We start from the raw sequence: 18,875 nt of genomic DNA, 5'->3' as shown, positions 1-18,875 counted from the left end.
TGCGCCGTTACAATTGCCGTTTCAAACCTCGGTCTTTCGCCGACCGTTGCACGCCTTTCTAGGCCGTCGTAATGACGATTTTTAAACCCGGTTTTTTATAACCATTTCAACACGCCTTTCTAAGCCGTCGTAATGACGATTTTCAAACCCGGTTTTTTATAACCATTTCAACACGACTTTCTAGGCCGTCGTAATAACGATTTTCAAACCCGGTTTTTTATAACCATTTCAACACGCCTCTCTAGGCCGACGTAATGACGATTTTCAAACCAAGTTTTTATAACCATTTCAACACGCCTTTCTAGGCCATCCTAATGACGATTTTCAAACCCGGTTTTTATAACCATTTCAACACGCCTTTCTAGGCCGTTGTAATGACGATTTTCAAACCCGGTTTTTATAACCATTTCAACACGCCTTCCTAGGCCGTCGTATTGACGATTTTCAAACTCGGTTTTTCACAACCATTTCAAATCACCTTTTTACGCCGTTATAATCGCCGCGTCTAAACACGGATTTTAACCCGTTTCGCGCCGACAATGGCTCTTTCAAAACCCGAGAAAAGCACACACCCTTTTCTCGATACACTTTAGGGATCCCGAGGACCACGCACCGTCCCCGAGACCTCTTCAAACTTTTCAAACCCGATCTTCAAAACATGCAATTTCGAATTTCAAAACCGTCTTGGGAAACAATACACTGTTTGCTGAGCCGATTCAAACTCAAACCGTCTTTTGCAAATAAACTTAAGACAACCCTTTCAATTAATCGACTTGCGGATATCTCTATCTTCGAAAGCCGTCCATTAAAGCGACGAATGAATCTTTTTGAAAATTTCTATTTTCAAAAACTTCAGTCCACTATTCCAATTCCGCCTCGTGTCGGATTGAGTTGTAATGTGAGCCGTTTTTCTGCCTCAGAGACATGGCCCCGTCTTCAACTTCCTCTGTCAACCACAACAACAATGATAACAACAGAGATGTCACAACTGACCAGCTAGCTAGCCTGCTCACCGCTCTTAAAGTCACCCTGGATCACGTCGAGACCCGTATCGATGCCCCGGAGAACAAAGAAACTGGGGAACATAACACCCCACCTCTGACTGAAACTGAGAAGCGGATGAAGCTCTTGGAAGAACAGCTCCTAGCCCGGGGTAACAATATCCATCTTGAGAACAACTGAATGATTGAAACTGTTGGGGATCAATTACCTGACAACTTTACCCTAACTGATGTTCCTAAGTTCAAAGGAGTGGAGGACCCACTCAATTATATCCGCGCTTTCAAAGACTACATGGCCATTAAAGGGGTCAAACATGAACTTTTTACCCGGATCTTCCCATCCTCCTTGGAACCGATCCCTCGCTAATGGTACTACTCCCTTGATCCGAAAAACCTTACTACTTGGGATGAGGTCGCAGTTGAGTTTGCCAAACAATATGCCGACAATGTCGAAATCTAGGTCAATACCCGTACTCTCGAAGTACTAAACCAGAACGATAAGAAGGGGTTCACCAAGTTCTTAACTCGTTGGAGGAGGGTGATCATTCAATTGGTCAGTAAACCGAGTGAATCAACTTTGGTGGAAAAGTTCGTCAACAACCTCCGCCCAGTGTATGCCAACCTACTGAGATATCAGAATATTAAGACCTTCCAAGACCTGCAAATTCTGGGGACACGCATTGAAGATGACCTTCGGAAGGGTGTCTTAGCCAAGACTACTAACAGAGGCTATCAGGGATCCACATCAACCGGATCTCGCCCTTACGGCCAGACGAACAAGATCCATGAGGTCAACCTCGTTGAACCATCTACCAAGAGAGCTGAACGCCCCCAGAGAGTGTTCACCAATATAGGGTCAACTTATGTAAGTGCTCTGAAAAGGCTCATGGACCAGGGGAAGCTACAACCGATCGGACCCACCCGGATCCGGCCGATGCCAAGAAATCCCGCTTCTGGAACCCCAATGCCTACTGTCAGTACCAACAAGGGAAAGGGCATGATACCGAAATCTGCTTCAAACTCAAGCACATCATCCAAGACATGATTGAGAAAGGGGATTTGCCTTTACCCCCAGCGACTAAGCCGAACAACAAAACAAATCCTCTGGGAATCCACGCCATCTCTGACGATGAGCCGACTCTAGACTGCTCTCACCTCATCCTGCCAGTTGACGACGAGGTGACTGCTTTGGAAAGGAACCTGCAGACGGAGTGTTTGTGTTTAGTGCTGCCACTATGCTCACTATATTTCAAGAAGTTGAGGAAGCCATAGCCAGCCTCTCCGAGAGAATCACCCGACTCGACGACGCCTACCGTCGACTTATCTTCAATCCTCCGCCACCACGCCTGAAGGAGAATTCCCCGAGCATTCAAAACTACCCACACCAGGATGGATTACTCCCGCGACCATTCTGGCATGCACCTCACGAAAATCACCCTCAAAATCTCAATCTCGCAACTGATCGCAACGTCCTTTGAGCATCGACAGGCTTTGCTACAGGCCTTGGGAAAGTTAACAGTGCTCTCCACCTCTTCCCCTAAAGAAATAATAGCACATATGACGAGGGACGCCCCTGATCTGAACAACCCAGTCGTCTTTTTTGACGAAGATATTCCTCCGTTCGGAGCCAATCATAACCTGGCCCTGTATATCACCGTACAATGCCTCCAGAAAAATATACCCATGGTCCTCGTGGATGACGGATCCGCGGTGAATGTCATTCCTCTTAAGACTGCTCACAAGCTGGGTATTAAGGAAGATGATTTGGTCCCGACAAATCAAGGAGTACGCGCCTATGACGGCACTCGTCGCAAGGTCGTGGGGCTTATCACTCTGGCTGTCGCAACCGGACCACTGGAAAGACAAACCAGTTTTCAGGTGGTCGACATCGACGCCTCTTTCAATATGCTCCTGGGACGTTCCTGGATTCACGTCGTCAAGGCAGTTACCTCGACTCTCCACCAGAAAATCAGGGTCCCCTTCAAGGGGAAGACGATCACAATTCCTGCTTCCCCGTTCAAAGCTGTCATGAGAAGGGGAATAGTCTCCCAAGCCATTGAGGAGGATAATAATGAAATGTGGGGTTTCCAAGCTGTGAATGTCATAACTGATGAATCAATGCCCTCTGATTGTGACCCGTTCGCCAACCTCACAGTCAACCGTATCATGATGCGACATGGTTACTTCCCGGATCTACCCCTCAATCCACTCAAAGACCCATTGCCTCCCTTGAAACAGGCTAAGGTCCCCAACATTCCCTTCAGACTTGGATATGAGCCTACCGATGAAGATATCCAGGAGATGAACCTCCTAGTTCGAAAACGCAAGAAGCACGGGGTTATCCTCCGTCCCTACCATCTGACACTCAATGGATACTTTGTCCCCGAGGGAGAGTCCGAGCTCTACCATGGCTTTCCGGAGCCAATCTATGACTCTGTGGCCAGGGCTAGGTACCCGGGAGTGGAAGTCTTCCAGGACTGCTACTTTATCCCCGACAACATCGAAGCTGCATCAACTGAGTCTAAGCCGTCACCATGCCTCGACGGACAGGCTGTCACTCTCCTCTTTGGGGAAGATAACTTCAAGCACCTCGACTATGAGGGCATTATCAACATCGCCCTGAAGGAAAATCAATTTGATCCAACCGCCTTGATCTCCGACACTGACCCGGAGAAAGTTACCCATGGCTGGAGGAAGACCGTCAAGTGGACCGATCGCCAAGGCCGCATTCTCAAGATCACAACTGGAGAAGGCCCTATGTTCAAGGAGGGAAGTGAGGAAGAGTCCGAGTCTGAGTCGGAGTCAGAGTCTATCGTAGCTCCTAACACTCCTGATGTCCCAGTTAAGGTCCCCTTCCCACTGTTTTATCACAAAGTCGTGGCTGATTCAGGGCTGAGTCTACTAGGGTCACTCCCACTCCCATGAAAGGTGACAACCTGGAGCCTGTTCCAGGGGCCACCTCCTCTGCTGTGTCGCCTCTGACAGACCACGAAATGTCTGTCCTTTCCGAGCTTTTCGCTCGTGTCAACTTAATGAACGCTAAGTTTGCTTACAACTCGTCTCAATTTAACTGCAATGCAATTCTGAATGACTATGAGGAATTTGACACGAGTAACTACCCACCTCACTTAGCCAAAGAACTTGACAAACGGGAAACCAGAACCCCCATCATTGAGGAGACCGAATCTATTAACGTAGGAACCGACAACACACCTCAAGAACTTAGAATAGGGACAACCCTGGACCCCTCGGAAAGACAACACTTCATTGACCTCCTCCACGAATACAAGGACGTGTTCGCCTGGTCTTACAGAGACATGCCTGGGATTGACAGAGAAATTGCAGAGCACCAGATACCCATTAAACCCTGAGCTAAACCTGTGAAGCAGAAGCTACGCCGGATGCGTCCTGAATGGGCCCTAAAAATCATGAAAGAAGTGGATAAACAATTCAAGGCTGGTTTCATCAAGGTGTCCGAATACTCTGATTGGGTGTCCAATATTGTGCCCATACCAAAGAAAGATGGAAGAATTCGGGTTTGCGTCAACTTCAGGGATCTGAACAGAGCAAGCCCAAAAGAGGACTTCCCTTTGCCACATGTTGACATTCTGGTGGACAATACCGCCGAGCATGCTCTCCTATCCTTCATGGACGGGTATGCTGGGTACAACCAGATTAAGATGGCTGAGGAAGATATGCATAAGTTAGCATTCACTACACAGTGGGGTACATATTGTTGCACGGTCATGCCTTTCGGTCTCATCAACGCCGGAGCAACCTATCAAAGAACCGCTACCACTCTCCTACATGATATGATGCACAAGGAGGTAGAGGTATATGTCAATGACATGATTGTCAAATCAAAAGAACGGGACGGCCACATCAATGCCCTCCGGAAGTTCATCGCTCGTCTGCGGAAGTATAACATGAGACTAAATCCTCAGAAGTGTGCATTCGGGGTCACCTCCGGAAAACTCTTGGGACATGTCGTCAGCAAAAGAGGCATTGAGATTGATCCAACCAAAATCAAAGCCCTTCAACAAATGCCTCGGCCTAGGAACGAGAAGGAGATTCGGGGATTTCTCGGTCAGGTGCAATACATCAGCCGCTTCATTGCCAAGCTCACTATGATTTGTGAACCAATATTCAAAAAGTTTCGTGCCTCCGATCACACCGATTGGGACGACGACTATCAGAAGGCCTTCGACAGGATAAAGGAAATCCTATCCAAACCTCCTGTCCTCATGCCACCTCAACCGGGGATTCCTCTATCCTTATATCTGACTGTTACCAACACGGCCATGGGAGCAATGCTAGCACAAACAGTTGGCAACGAAGAAAGAGCCATCTACTACATCAGAAAAAAGTTCATTGAGTACGAGACGAGGTATACCCAACTGGAAAAGACATGACTTGCCCTAGTATGGTCAACAAAGAAGCTGCGGCATTACATGCTCAGCTACACGGTCCACATCTACTCCAAGATGGACCCGGTTAAATACATCTTCGAAAAACCCGTACTAAACGGAAGGCTGTCTAGGTGGACACACATGTTGTCCGAGTTTGATCTCAAGTTTGTACCTCTCAAGGTTATCAAGGGAAGAGCAGTCGCTGATTTCCTGGCAGAGAATCCCGTTAACGAGGACCCAACGACCGACACATGGTCACTTCCCGACGAAGACATCCTTTGTGCCGACTCCGACGCATGGGACCTATACTTATATGGTGCATCTAATCTGAGAGGCTTCGGGGTAGGAATCCTTCTAATATCACCAGAGGGAGAACATGTTCCGATCTCGGTCAAGCTGGACTTTGCCGTCACCAACAATGCCGCTGAATGTGAAGCATGCCTCATAGGCCTATAAGCAGCCATCACACTTGGCATCAAGAGATTGAGGGTCCATGGCGATTCCTCACTCATCATCAATCAGGTGTCCGGATCATGGAAAATCCGATCTGACAGCTTAGCTCCCTACCGAGAGAAGATCAATCAAGAGGCCGAATTCTTCGACCAAATCGACTACTTCCACTTTCCGCGGGAGGAAAATCAATTTGCTGATGCCCTGGCAAAACTTGCCGCGCTCGTCAACATACCTGACGATATGACATCAATGCCCCTATGTGTCGAGAGAAGGAGCGAGCCAGCTCACATTTGTGCCATTATCAACGACGAGGAAATCCATGATGAACCCTGGTACCAAGCCATCCTCAACTACAAAACCAAAAACGAATTCAATCCCAAATCTGATCAAAGAGGACAAAGAGCCATCTGATTACTTGCATCACAATTCGTGATAAACCAAAATCAACTATACAAAAGAAAACCCCAGGAATTCTCCTCCTTTGCATCGACTATCACAAAGCCAAAAAAGTCATGGGAGAAGTTCACGATGGAAAATGTGGTCCTCACATGAGCGCAACGATGCTTACGCGGAAAATCACACGGCTAGGTTACTACTGGACCACCATGGAGGCCGATTGCCGTAACTACGTCAAACATTGCCACAATTGCCAAATCTTCGCCGACATACAACATATACCACCATCCCTTTTATACACCATGACATCACCCTGGCCTTTCTCAACCTGGGGCATCGACATCATCGGGAAAGTCAACCCGATAGGCACCAAGGGGCCTTGATTCGTCCTCGTCGCCATCAACTATTTCACCAAATGGGTGGAAGCACAGTCATATGCAGTCTTGACCGCCAAACAAGTGGCCAAGTTCATTCAAAACAACATCATCTGCCGATATGGGGTACCCCATGAAATCATCAGCGATCAAGGCTCTCACTTCCGGGCGGAAACTCAAGCTTTGCTGGACAAATACAAAATCAAGCGACATCGACCATCCCCCCACCGTTCCCAGACTAACGGAGCGGTGGAGGCAGCGAACAAAACTCTTGTCACGATTATCAAGAAAATGCAGGACAACTACCGCGATTGGCCGAGCAAACTCCCATTCGCACTCTGGGGATACCGAACCTCCATCCGAACGCCGACCGGTGCCACACCATTCTACCTAGCATACGGTATGGAGGCGGTTCAACCGGTAGAGTTAGAGGTCCCTGAGGCGGAATGGACCCGTCGAAGGTACGAAAAACTCGCACTTCTAAACGAACGGCGACTCAACGCCTTGCACAACGTTCAGCTATACCAACTGTTGGAATATGTGTCCTCCGACAATAATGCGATCACGACTGTTGATCATGATGATCACATGTTTAAATCTCATTATAAAGAATACAATTGGGAAGTAATATTGTTATCACAACCGGTCAACATATATCGGTAATGATTGGTTGACTAGAGTTTGACATTTGCGTCGTGCGATGGTGGTGATCGTTGACCCCTAGGTCATACCTATAGGGCAACACTCTTAATTGATTATTTAATTAATCGTATAACGTTACGAGTTAATTAAATTACTTGAAAATTGACGGACGATTTTGGAAGTAAAATTTACGTATCAAATTGAAATGTGATTAAATGAGATACGGTCTATGTAATCGAATTGTATCATTACTCGGATGAAATTATTGTTTAAGGAAACAAAGAATGAATCATTATAAATATGATTTATAAATTGGTAAAATATTTTGGTACAAGTAATTATGAATTACTAAGTTGATTGTTGTATATGACGTATTTTATTAATACGTTGATTTTTAATATGTTAAAAATACATGACAATTTTATGTAACATGTGACATGTGACATATTGACAATTGACAAAAATAAAATGGATTTCATGTTATCCATATGGACCGAAATATTGCGCATAATTAACATATTCTTGTAATGTTAATTAAATTAGTGGAAGATGTAATAATTTCTCTAATATAGGCATGCATACCTAGTGTCTTTTGTGTAAGAGCACAAAGGACATGCATTGGCCATCCCAAACCACCCTACCCGGTTTCCCCTAGGAAAGAACAAAAGGGTTTTTGCTTATATCTTAATCAATTCACTACATGCTAATGTATAAGGTTATTATTCATTCCAACTTCTAAAAACATCAAGTTTTAGAAAGAGAAAAAATCCTCCATAATTCCTCTCCTCTAACCGGTTTTAGAGAGCCAAAATACCAAATTATTTTGGGTCATTTTTCTGCAAAATTAATATTATCTAGTACCTATAATATTAATTTTAATTAAGAGAAAGCTTTGGGTATTATTCCTTGGGAGAGATCCTACACTTGGATCTTTTGTTCATCCAAAAGGAAAGCTCAAGAACAAAAGAAAAGGAGATTTTTTTTGTGCCCATAAAACCGAAATACAATGTAAGGGTGATTTCTTCTTTATTTTGCTCATTTGTTTGCATGCATAAAATCCATGTTTAATTTTATGACAAATTAAATAAAAACATATATGAATATGTAAGTATGTAGATCTACTTTTCCTTCAATCGGTATCAAGAGCCAGGTTGTTTGCATGAAAATCGGTTAAAAGTTTTTCCGAGTTATAAGAATAACACATAAAACTTGTAAAATTTGTGTTATTATGATATATCACGAATTAATCCATGCATGTTTAAATTTCTGGTCCTAAAGTGTTTTAGGAGATTTTGGTTAAATTTACGGATTTTTTAATTGTTCATATTATACAATAATGGCATTTAAATATGATTTTATGAATAAAAATGTCATTTTCGGTCTAAAATTAGCTATACTTCGAATTTTCTAGTGATTTTTGGATATGTTGTCACATATATTATTTTGAGATAACCTGTAAATTTTCATAATTTTTGGACTTGTTATGCTTGAAAAATGGATTTTTCATTATTAAATTCGGATTTAGGTGAAAAATAGGTTAATATGAGATAAATTTCGACTCTGGTCATAGAAATTTAGTATGATGTCACATGCAATTTTACAAGATGTGTGTAAAATAATGGGCTATAGTGAAGTCTTTTTGCATGATTTATGGATTTTTGAAGAAAAATGGCATGAATAGTGACTTTATTAGTGAAATATTAATAAAACATACTCTATGACTAAAGAAAAACATAAAATGTTGCATTTTATTATCTTTTTCAGATCTAAAATTGAAAAGTTAATGAATATATTTTTCTCATGTTTTTATGATTATTTTTTTAAAAACCGATAAACCGCAACATTGTTTTTCCGGAAAAATGTCGAACTTTTTAACCTAAGTTTTTGAACATTATGAGTGTCATGGTATTTTTCCAGAATGTTCATGAGTTTAAATTTCAAAATTTGAATTTATTTGAAATTTTGTGATTTATTTGAAGTTTATAGCTTATTTTTGTATTTTTTGGTCCACTAATGAACAATTTTAGAAATATGAGTTAATTATGGTCAAATAATTAGTGATGACTAAATTTTGAGTCCTAAGAGGTTAGGGTAATTAACTTATGCATAAATATGAATTTATGTAATTTTGTGATTGTAAAATGTTGAAATCACGCAAATCCGTAAAAACCGAGTAATATACGATATTGGCTAATTAAAGGCGATTTAGCATAAAATTGGGCATGTTCATACATATTATAATGCTGCATTTTCTTTATGATTGTCATAATTTTAAATTTATGTAATTTTTGAATTATGTAATTTTACTTAGTATGACCTTAGTTTTTAATTGGTATTTCCCGAAATGTATGGGAATATCGATTCGGTTGTAATTTTATTGTGATCTCGTATCACCGTTTTGTAATTTAATAGATTTATTTTATTTTAGTTACAAATGTATAATAGGAAATTATGTAATTTATTATGTAATTTTATTCATTCCGGAGTTCCCAAAGACGGATTTCTTCAAGAATGGCGATACATAAAGACGGTGTTACCTCGAGATACGTGTCACAACCGAAGTTCAAGGGACCAATGGAGTTGGTTTCCGAAATGTAATAGTTAAATAGTTTTTCTATTTTAGGAAAGGCCATACTAGGATTTATTTTATGCATGCATTTTATTTATATGTCACATGCATCGCTAAATCGCCATAACTAAACATGCATTGTCATTTTTATCGAGTATATCGACCGTGTCAATTAAAATTATCATAGTTCACCGCTTTAGTTCACTTAAAACGTGATAGATAATAAATGGACATGACCTCTCGCTAAAACAATTAATTGAGACATAGCCTTACCAAATAGTAGAAACCATGAAAACCTATTTCGCGAGGGAGTGCACTCGGCTACCCCGGGGTACAAACCTTGTTACGTAGGGGAAGTGGGTGATAAATGTCTAATCCACCGAATTCACGTTGATAAAGGTTTCATCGGCTACCCCGTGCCTAAATTAATGTGGGTTTGGATAATGGACACATTTATTCGAAATTTGGATTGAACTCAACAAAAGTTATTGATAAGGGTTTCATCGGCTACCCCGTGCCCTTGTTGATGTGTTTGGGCTATAGATAAACATTAGAGTAATTTTATCGACCAAGAGTTCTAAAAGTAGAATCGATTAAAAAGTTAATCCACCGAGTTATATTGATGAAGGTTTCATCGGCTACCCCGTGCCTAAGCTGATATGAATTTGGGTCTTGGAATCATTTATTATAGTTGGGTAGAGGTCACTATATAAGTGTTCATATCTTGTTAATATTTTACAAGTATGATTTAAAAAGACAAATGTTAATATTTCCTTTTCCTCCATATTTGTAGTTCTTTACAATGAATCCATCAAATGTTACCGCACCAATAACTATTGAATCTTACCACAATGTTCTTGACGACATTTGCTCCAACAATGATTTCGACACCACTAGAGAACTTCATTTCGGGATAGGTTCGGATGGAAACCTTAACTTCATCACTTCTTCTAAACCACCTACTACTACTAGACCTCGTGTGAGTCCGTCTCAGGAAGACTACCTCATACAATCTATAGGGTCTTTGTGTCTGGAAGATAAAGATGCAAAAGCTAGTGGGAGCTCAAGCAATCAAGCTCTTGCTTCAAAGGGCAAAAGGTTCAAGAAGAAGGGAAAGAAAATCAAAAACTTCAAGCAAGTTAATGATGAATGCCATTATTGCTATGGCATGGGACATTGGCTTAGGAATTGTCCCGTATATTTGCGAAATATAAGGGAAGGAATCATCGTTCCAAAAGGTAAAATTCCTAAGGAAATTTATGTTATTGATATAAATTATACTTCCACTACGACATGGGTACTAGATACCGGTTGTGGTTCTCACCTTTGTAATCATTTACAGGGTATAAGAAATGTGGAGAGGCTTAGCAAGGGAGATGTGGATCTACGCCTTGGAAATGGAGCTCGAGTAGCGGCCGAATCCAAAGGAACTTATGTTTTAGCTTTGCCTAACGGATTTGAGTTGTATTTACATAATTGTTTTTATGTGCCTACACTCTCTAAAAACATTATTTCAATCGCCATGCTAGACATGGACGGTTTTTGTTTTGTCATTAAGAACAATCGTTGTACTATTTCTAGGAACGACTTGGTTATAGGCCAAGCTTCCTCTATCAATGGCATTTACATTTTAGAGACCTCAAATCCAACTAATGATATTTATAACATTCAATCAAAGAAACTCAAAACAAGTGACCTAAGTGAAGCGTTCATTTGGCATTGTCGATTAGGTCACATAAACGAGAATCGCATCAAAAGATTAATTTCGACTAATGTGATTACACCATTTGATTATCAATCATATGGTACATGCGAATATTGCCTACTTGGCAAAATGACTCGTAATCCTTTTAGTGGTAAAGGGACACGAGCTAGTGAACTATTGGGACTCATACACACCAATGTGTGTGGACCAATGACTATCACCGCTCGTGGAAATTATGACTACTTCATAACCTTCACCGATGATTTAAGTAGATATGGGTATATCTATTTAATGAAACACAAGAGTGAAGCGTTTGAGAAATTCAAGGAATTTCAAAACGAAGTAGAGAACCAATTGAACAAAAGGATTAAGGCACTACGATCCGATCGTGGTGGAGAATACCTTAGTCTTGAATTCGATTCAAACTTGAAAGGTTGTGGTATTATATCACAACTTTCTCCACCCGGAACACCACAACTCAATGGTGTTGCCGAAAGGAGAAATCGAACCCTACTTGATATGGTTCGATCCATGATGAGTCAAACCGAGTTCCGAACTCGTTTGGGATTTGCAATCAAACGCAATTCTATATTTAAATAATAGTCCCACTAAAGCCACCGAAAAGACTCCATTTGAAACATGGAAAGGAAGAGTTCCTAATCTATCCTACATGAAAATTTGGGGATGTGATGCTTACGTCAAGACTAAACCCGACAATAAGCTTGCCCCAAGATCCGAAAAATGCATCTTTGTAGGTTATCCTTTGACCTCTCGAGGTTACTACTTCTACAAACCTCAAGATAACAAAGTGTTTGTGTCTTCCGAGGCTGTCTTCTTAGAAAGCCAGTTTATTTCTAAGAGACAGAGTGGGAGAAATTTTGAACTTGACGAAGTTCAAGAGCCACAAACCGAGGTAGAGACGCAAGAAGAAGTTCCTTCGTCGTCTAACGCGGTTTTACCTCCTCCACTAAGAAGGACGGGTCGAGTAATTCGCCATCCCGATCGATATGTGGGACTTATCGAGGAAGATGGAACACTCGATGTGTTGCTTATGGAAAGTGACGAGCCCGCCACCTACAAGGCCGCAATCTCTAGTCCTAATTCCTCCTTATGGCTTGAAGCCATGAAGTCCGAAATGAATTCTATGCTTGAAAACCAAGTTTGGGACTTTGTAGATTTGCCTAAAAGGGCAAGACCCCTCCAATGCAAATGGATATTCAAAGTCAAGAATGGCATAGAAGGACATGACGATGTCTACAAAGCTAGGCTTGTGGCAAAGGGATTTACCCAAGTCCAAGGTCTCCATTATGATGAGACCTTCGCCCCCGTAGCCATGCTAAGATCCATACGGATTTTGTTAGCGATTGCCGCATTTCATGATTATGAAATATGGCAAATGGATGTCAAAACCGCTTTTCTAAATGGGCATTTAGAAGAGGAGGTGTACATGATACAACCTGAAGGTTTTGTTGATTCTGAAAATCCTAACAAAGTGTGCAAGCTTAACAGATCCATTTATGGTTTTAAGCAAGCATCAAGAAGTTGGAATCATCGATTCAATGATGTTATAAAGGAAAATGGTTTCACTCGAAGTGTTGAGGAACCATGTTTATACATGAAATTTAGAGGGAGCAAAGTTGTGTTCCTAATCTTGTATGTCGATGACATACTACTCATTGGAAATGATATTCCAATGTTGTCTTCTGTTAAGAAGTGGTTAGGTAACCACTTCCAAATGAAGGATTTAGGAGAAGCACAACGCATATTAGGTATCCGGATCTATAGAGATAGATCCAAGAGGATATTGGCACTAAGTCAAGAGTCTTATGTTGATAAGATTCTTCGACGATTCAGCATGGATAAATCCAAAAGGGGTTTGGTACCTATGGTAACCGGGACGATATTGAGCAAGACGCAATCGCCCTCCGAACCCAATGATGTTGCACGCATGGAATCGATCCCCTATGCTTCCGCTGTTGGATCGATCATATATGCCATGATATGCACACGTCCTGATGTCTCGTATGCCTTGAGCATGACGAGTAGATATCAAGGAAATCAAGGTGAGAGTCACTGGATTGCCGTCAAAAACATCCTTAAGTACTTGAGAAGAACTAAGGATTCTATCCTAGTGTTTGGAGGAGACACTGAGTTGCGTGTTAATGGATACACGGACTCAAGTTTTCAAACAGATAGAGATGACATGAAATCACAAGCTGGTTTTGTTTTCATGCTCAATGGTGGTGTCGTAAGCTGGAGAAGCTTCAAGGAAGTATGAATCGCGGATTCTACAACGGAGGTGAGTACATTGCGCAAAGATCGAAGTCGCATTAAGGAAGCTGTTTGGATCAGGCAATTCACGGAAGGTCTAAAAGTAGTACCTACCACCAATGATCCCATCACTCTCTATTGTGATAATAGTGGGACGATCTTCCAAGCTAAGGAGCCGAAGTCTAGTAATAGATCTAGACATGTACTTAGAAAATATCATGTAATAAGAGATTTTATTGAAAGAAAGGAAATTGCAATTTGTAAGGTTGGGACGGATGACAACATAGCCGATCCACTCACCAAGCCTTTATCGCAGGCTAAGCATGATGGACATGTTACGTCCATGGGACTTAAACGTGTACCAAGTTTTTGTTAGATTTTGAATTGAAATAAAAGTGTTGTTTTTGTTCATGTTCATAATCACATTTGTCTTTTATCTTTAATTTATACATTGTTACATCCAAACGGGTTGTAGAGACAATTGAACCCCGTTAAAGTGAACACGGATTAACATTGTATTTGCCCATAGTTACTTGTATGAGGTGACGTCTCGAAGTAACTAGAGTGTGATGCGATTGATGGCAAGTTCAAGTGCCATAAAGTCATGTGAGATGACTAGTCGATCACATAGGCAAACTGTTAGGAACATTTTGTCGGGCCTAATGACCGCTTATAGAGTTCTGGCATATTTATATAGCCTGGTCGTGGCGAGAGCTACTATAGTATTCAAATGAGTCGATTCTTTTGACTACAGACTATTCACCTAAGATGGCACAGTTTCAGATTAACTTTGATTTGTGTTACTACGACCTTCGTAAATGGGGTCAAATGGGCATATTTTGGGTTATGATGGCTGTGGCTAGTCGAAGGGAATGAGTGCGATAGGAATTGTCCACCCCTAGTCAGGGTTATAACAATATCTCAGGGCCACTCAAGGAGTAATGAAATGGAAATGCGTGGCCACGCTCGGAAAGTATCTATGATAGATAAGTCCGGTCAATCAGTTATTCTCCAGATCGAGAAACCACTCTCGATATGATCACTTGCAAGTACGACCTGAAAGACACCTTGCATTGAGTGGGAGATAGTAATAGGACAAGAGAATTGGTGACGCACACTTGTCGAGGACAAGTGGGAGATTGTTGGAATATGTGTCCTCCGACAATAATGCGATCACGACTGTTGATCATGATGATCACATGTTTAAATCTCATTATAAAGAATACAATTGGGAAGTAATATTATTATTGTCAACTGGTCAACATATATCGGTAATGATTGGTCGACTAGAGTTTGACATTCTGTCGTGCGACGGTGGTGATCGATTGACCCCTAGGTCATACCTATAGGGCAACACTCTTAATTGATTATTTAATTAATCGTATAACGTTACGAGTTAATTAAATTACTTGAAAATTGACGGACGATTTTGGAAGTAAAATTTACGTATCAAATTGAAATGTGATTAAATGAGATACGGTCTAAGTAATCGAATTGTATCATTACTCGGATGAAATTATTGTTTAAGGAAACAATTAAATTTGAATGAATCATTATAAATATGATTTATAAATTGGTAAAATATTTTGGTACAAGTAATTATGAATTACTAAGTTGATTGTTGTATATGACTTATTTTATTAATACGTTGATTTTTAATATGTTAAAAATACATGACAACTTTATGTAACATGTGACATGTGACATATTGACAATTGACAAAAATAAAATGGATTTCATGTTATCCATATGGACCGAAATATTGGGCATAATTAACATATTCTTGTAATGTTAATTAAATTAGTGGAACATGTAATAATTTCTCTAATATAGACATGCATACCTAGTGTCTTTTGTGTAAGAGCACAAAGGCCATGCATTGGCCATCCCAAACTACCCTACCCGGTTTCCTCTAGGAAAGAACAAAAGGGTTTTTGCTTATATCTTAATCAATTCACTACATGCTAGTGTATAAGGTTATTATTCATTCCAACTTCTAAAAACATCAAGTTTTAGAAAAGGAAAAAATCCTCCATAATTCCTCTCCTCTAACCGGTTTTAGAGAGCCAAAATACCAAATTATTTTGGGTCATTTTTCTACAAAATTAATATTATCTAGTACCTATAATATTAATTTTAATTAAGAGAAAGCTTTGGGTATTATTCCTTGGGAGAGATCCTACACTTGGATCTTTTGTTCATCCAAAAGGAAACCTCAAGAACAAAAGAAAAGGAGATTTCTGTTGTGCCCATAAAACCGAAATACAATGTAAGGGTGATTTCTTCTTTATTTTGCTCATTTGTTTGCATGCATAAAATCCATGTTTAATTTTATGACAAATTAAATAAAAACATATATGAATATGTAAGTATGTAGATCTACTTTTCCTTCACCAACGACGTATACAACGGGCATTCAACAAGAAGGTCAAACCCAGAAACATCCAGGAGGGCGACTTGGTCCTCAAGTCAGTTCGAGCACCATTACCCGTCGATCGGAGGGGAAAATTCAAACCCAACTGCGCCGGGCCATACCTGGTCAAGAAAATACTTTCGGGGGGCGCAGTGAGACTGAGTGACCTAGATGGGGAGGACTTTACAAACCCGACCAACCTAGACCAACTCAAGAAATACTACCCTTAAACCATAGCAACCAACGACCTCAGCCTAGTTTTACAACTAGCAACCACCTTTAACCCTTTTCAAGTCAAGTTCCTCAACGTGTTCTGATTTGAAATTGCATGTTTTATTGAGTCTAAGCTGCGGCACCTTGCCCGTTTTAAAGGTCCTTTGATCTGTCAAAGGCAACATCCATTTGCACTAAAACAAAAAAAAAACCCCTGAACTACGAGCATGGTTTGATTTCACCTCTTCAGGTGAATACGTAGGCAGCCCCTCTTATACCTGAGGGATACAACCACAAAACCCAATTAAAATTCACAAAATATTTCGAACTACGATCATGGTTTGATTTCACCTCTCCAGGTGAATACGTAGGCAGTCCTTTCTTACACAAGAAGGATACAACCATCCCCACAATCAAGAAAAAAACATCCCCACATGCAAAAAAAACACACATAAAAAAAGAGAAAGGGAAAACCATTCCCTTTCCCCACAAAATACAAAAAATAAGCCTTTCTCCCATCCTACAAACTGCCACTTTCCCAAGTGCAAAAGTTTAGGACGATTCAAATCGAATTGCCTTTGCAAAATGGATGGAAGAAACAAGCGTTCACAATTTCCGACACGAGCAATCCTCTTATTTATTTAATAATGGGAGGGACTACAATTTCAACAAAAAATAAAGCTCGACGAGTCTAGAACTTGTCAAAGCCAAGGTGTCAACTAAAACACCTCACAGAATAAAACTAGCACAAAACACACAATAACTAGCTAGTACAACATAATAAAAACTCACAACAATAATACAACATAAAAATAAAACGGTTAATGGAGGTCATCACTCTTCCATTTTACGCGTGCCCTTTCCCTCGGGGTGCATCTTCCCCTTGTTCTTCCCGTTGGCCCGCCTAGCATGGATTTCCTCCTCGGAACGGATCTTCAACGGATCTAAGACGGCGGCGGCCTCCGGTCTAGCACAAGACCCCATATTCGACCCAAGACGAGCCAATGCGCGGCCCACCATACTCTTGGAGCCCGAGCTTCTCCTCTTCGGTGGTCTCATCACATCAGGGGTAGCTCCATCAACATACTCCTCAAAGAAAGCGTGGGTGGCCTTGCCAACCTCTCGATACTTCAAGTCGACAACCTCGTCCTTACGGAATTTGGATCTCTCTTCCAAGGACGGAGCTCGTGACCACTTGACATAAGCGGGAGTCACCCATGTCGTGGCAACGGGGTTTGGTACCTCCCAAAGCGGCCGGGTGGCCCACAACCTTTCGAAGACCTCCACAAGCTCAGAGTTCCGGAAAACATTCTCTTGGACAAGAGTATCTTGAGCGGGCACCTTTTATTGACGCCCCATTTGCCTCATGAGCCTTTCGGGATAAATGAAGGAAACAAACTTCAAACCCACCACCATCAAACAACGAGGACTAGCACCCGAAGCGGACAACCCCGTGAAGGACCTCAAGTGCCACCACGGCACCACCGAACGGATATGAGGACCATCCTCCTCCGGCAATCTTGCGGCCCAATAGGCCTCGGTGGAAGCGAAACTATTCGGGTACAACTTCTTCCTCATGGTAAGGTGACGGAAGGAATAAGAAGAAGAATCAACCGGAGGCTCTACATACCTTAGCCTCTCCAACAGCCACACTTGGAGGATCCTTGGGGATCCGAATGAAGAAGCTTCTCCACAAGAGCCTTCCTTGTCCAAAGCTTGGATAATCTCTCCAAGCACCAACCATGATGGATCTCTACCATGCTCCATTTGCTCAATCACATGAATAAGGGTCATGCTACCATAACATTTTGGCCCCTCCTTCTTCAATACATCAACAAAGAGGTACACATGGACAAGGCAAAATGCAAGAGCCCTTCTCCTAGCCACCTCCGAGACATTAGCATCTAATCGATTTGAAAAGATGTTGATAAGAGCCGACATATCCACACCATGAGGAGCAAGAAGGAAGTTGATTTGGCTTGTTGACAAGCCCAACATGGAACGAAATTTCTCCTTGTAGCACAACCGAGTCGGAGGAAGCACCGGAACACAACCCGGCCACCCACCAATGGCTCCAACTTCTTCGGCAAGAGGACAAAGCTCACCTTTCGGGAAGACGAAAACATGATGTTTCGAATCCCAAAACCGAGAACATGCTTCGAGAAATTAAGGTTGCACCTTGACTTGACGAAGCACCAACAATTGACCAACTCCCATGCAAACGAGTTGATACTTTTCAGGAGGCGACAAATCCCGGCACCATTGTCGCAATGCGTTCTCAAAAGCATCCATGAAATATTTTTGTGGAAGAAGAAGAGGTTTTATAGAGATGATTTTGTGTTTCGGATGGTGAAACAATGAAGCGCAAACGTCCCTATTTATACAAAATTATCAGCGCGTTTTTTTCATAATAGGAGGAAAGTTGGCTT

The sequence above is a fragment of the Silene latifolia genome, chromosome 8 (genome assembly GCF_048544455.1).
Source record: "Silene latifolia isolate original U9 population chromosome 8, ASM4854445v1, whole genome shotgun sequence".
NCBI lineage: Eukaryota > Viridiplantae > Streptophyta > Magnoliopsida > Caryophyllales > Caryophyllaceae > Silene > Silene latifolia.
Note: the sequence above shows the minus strand (reverse complement) of the source record.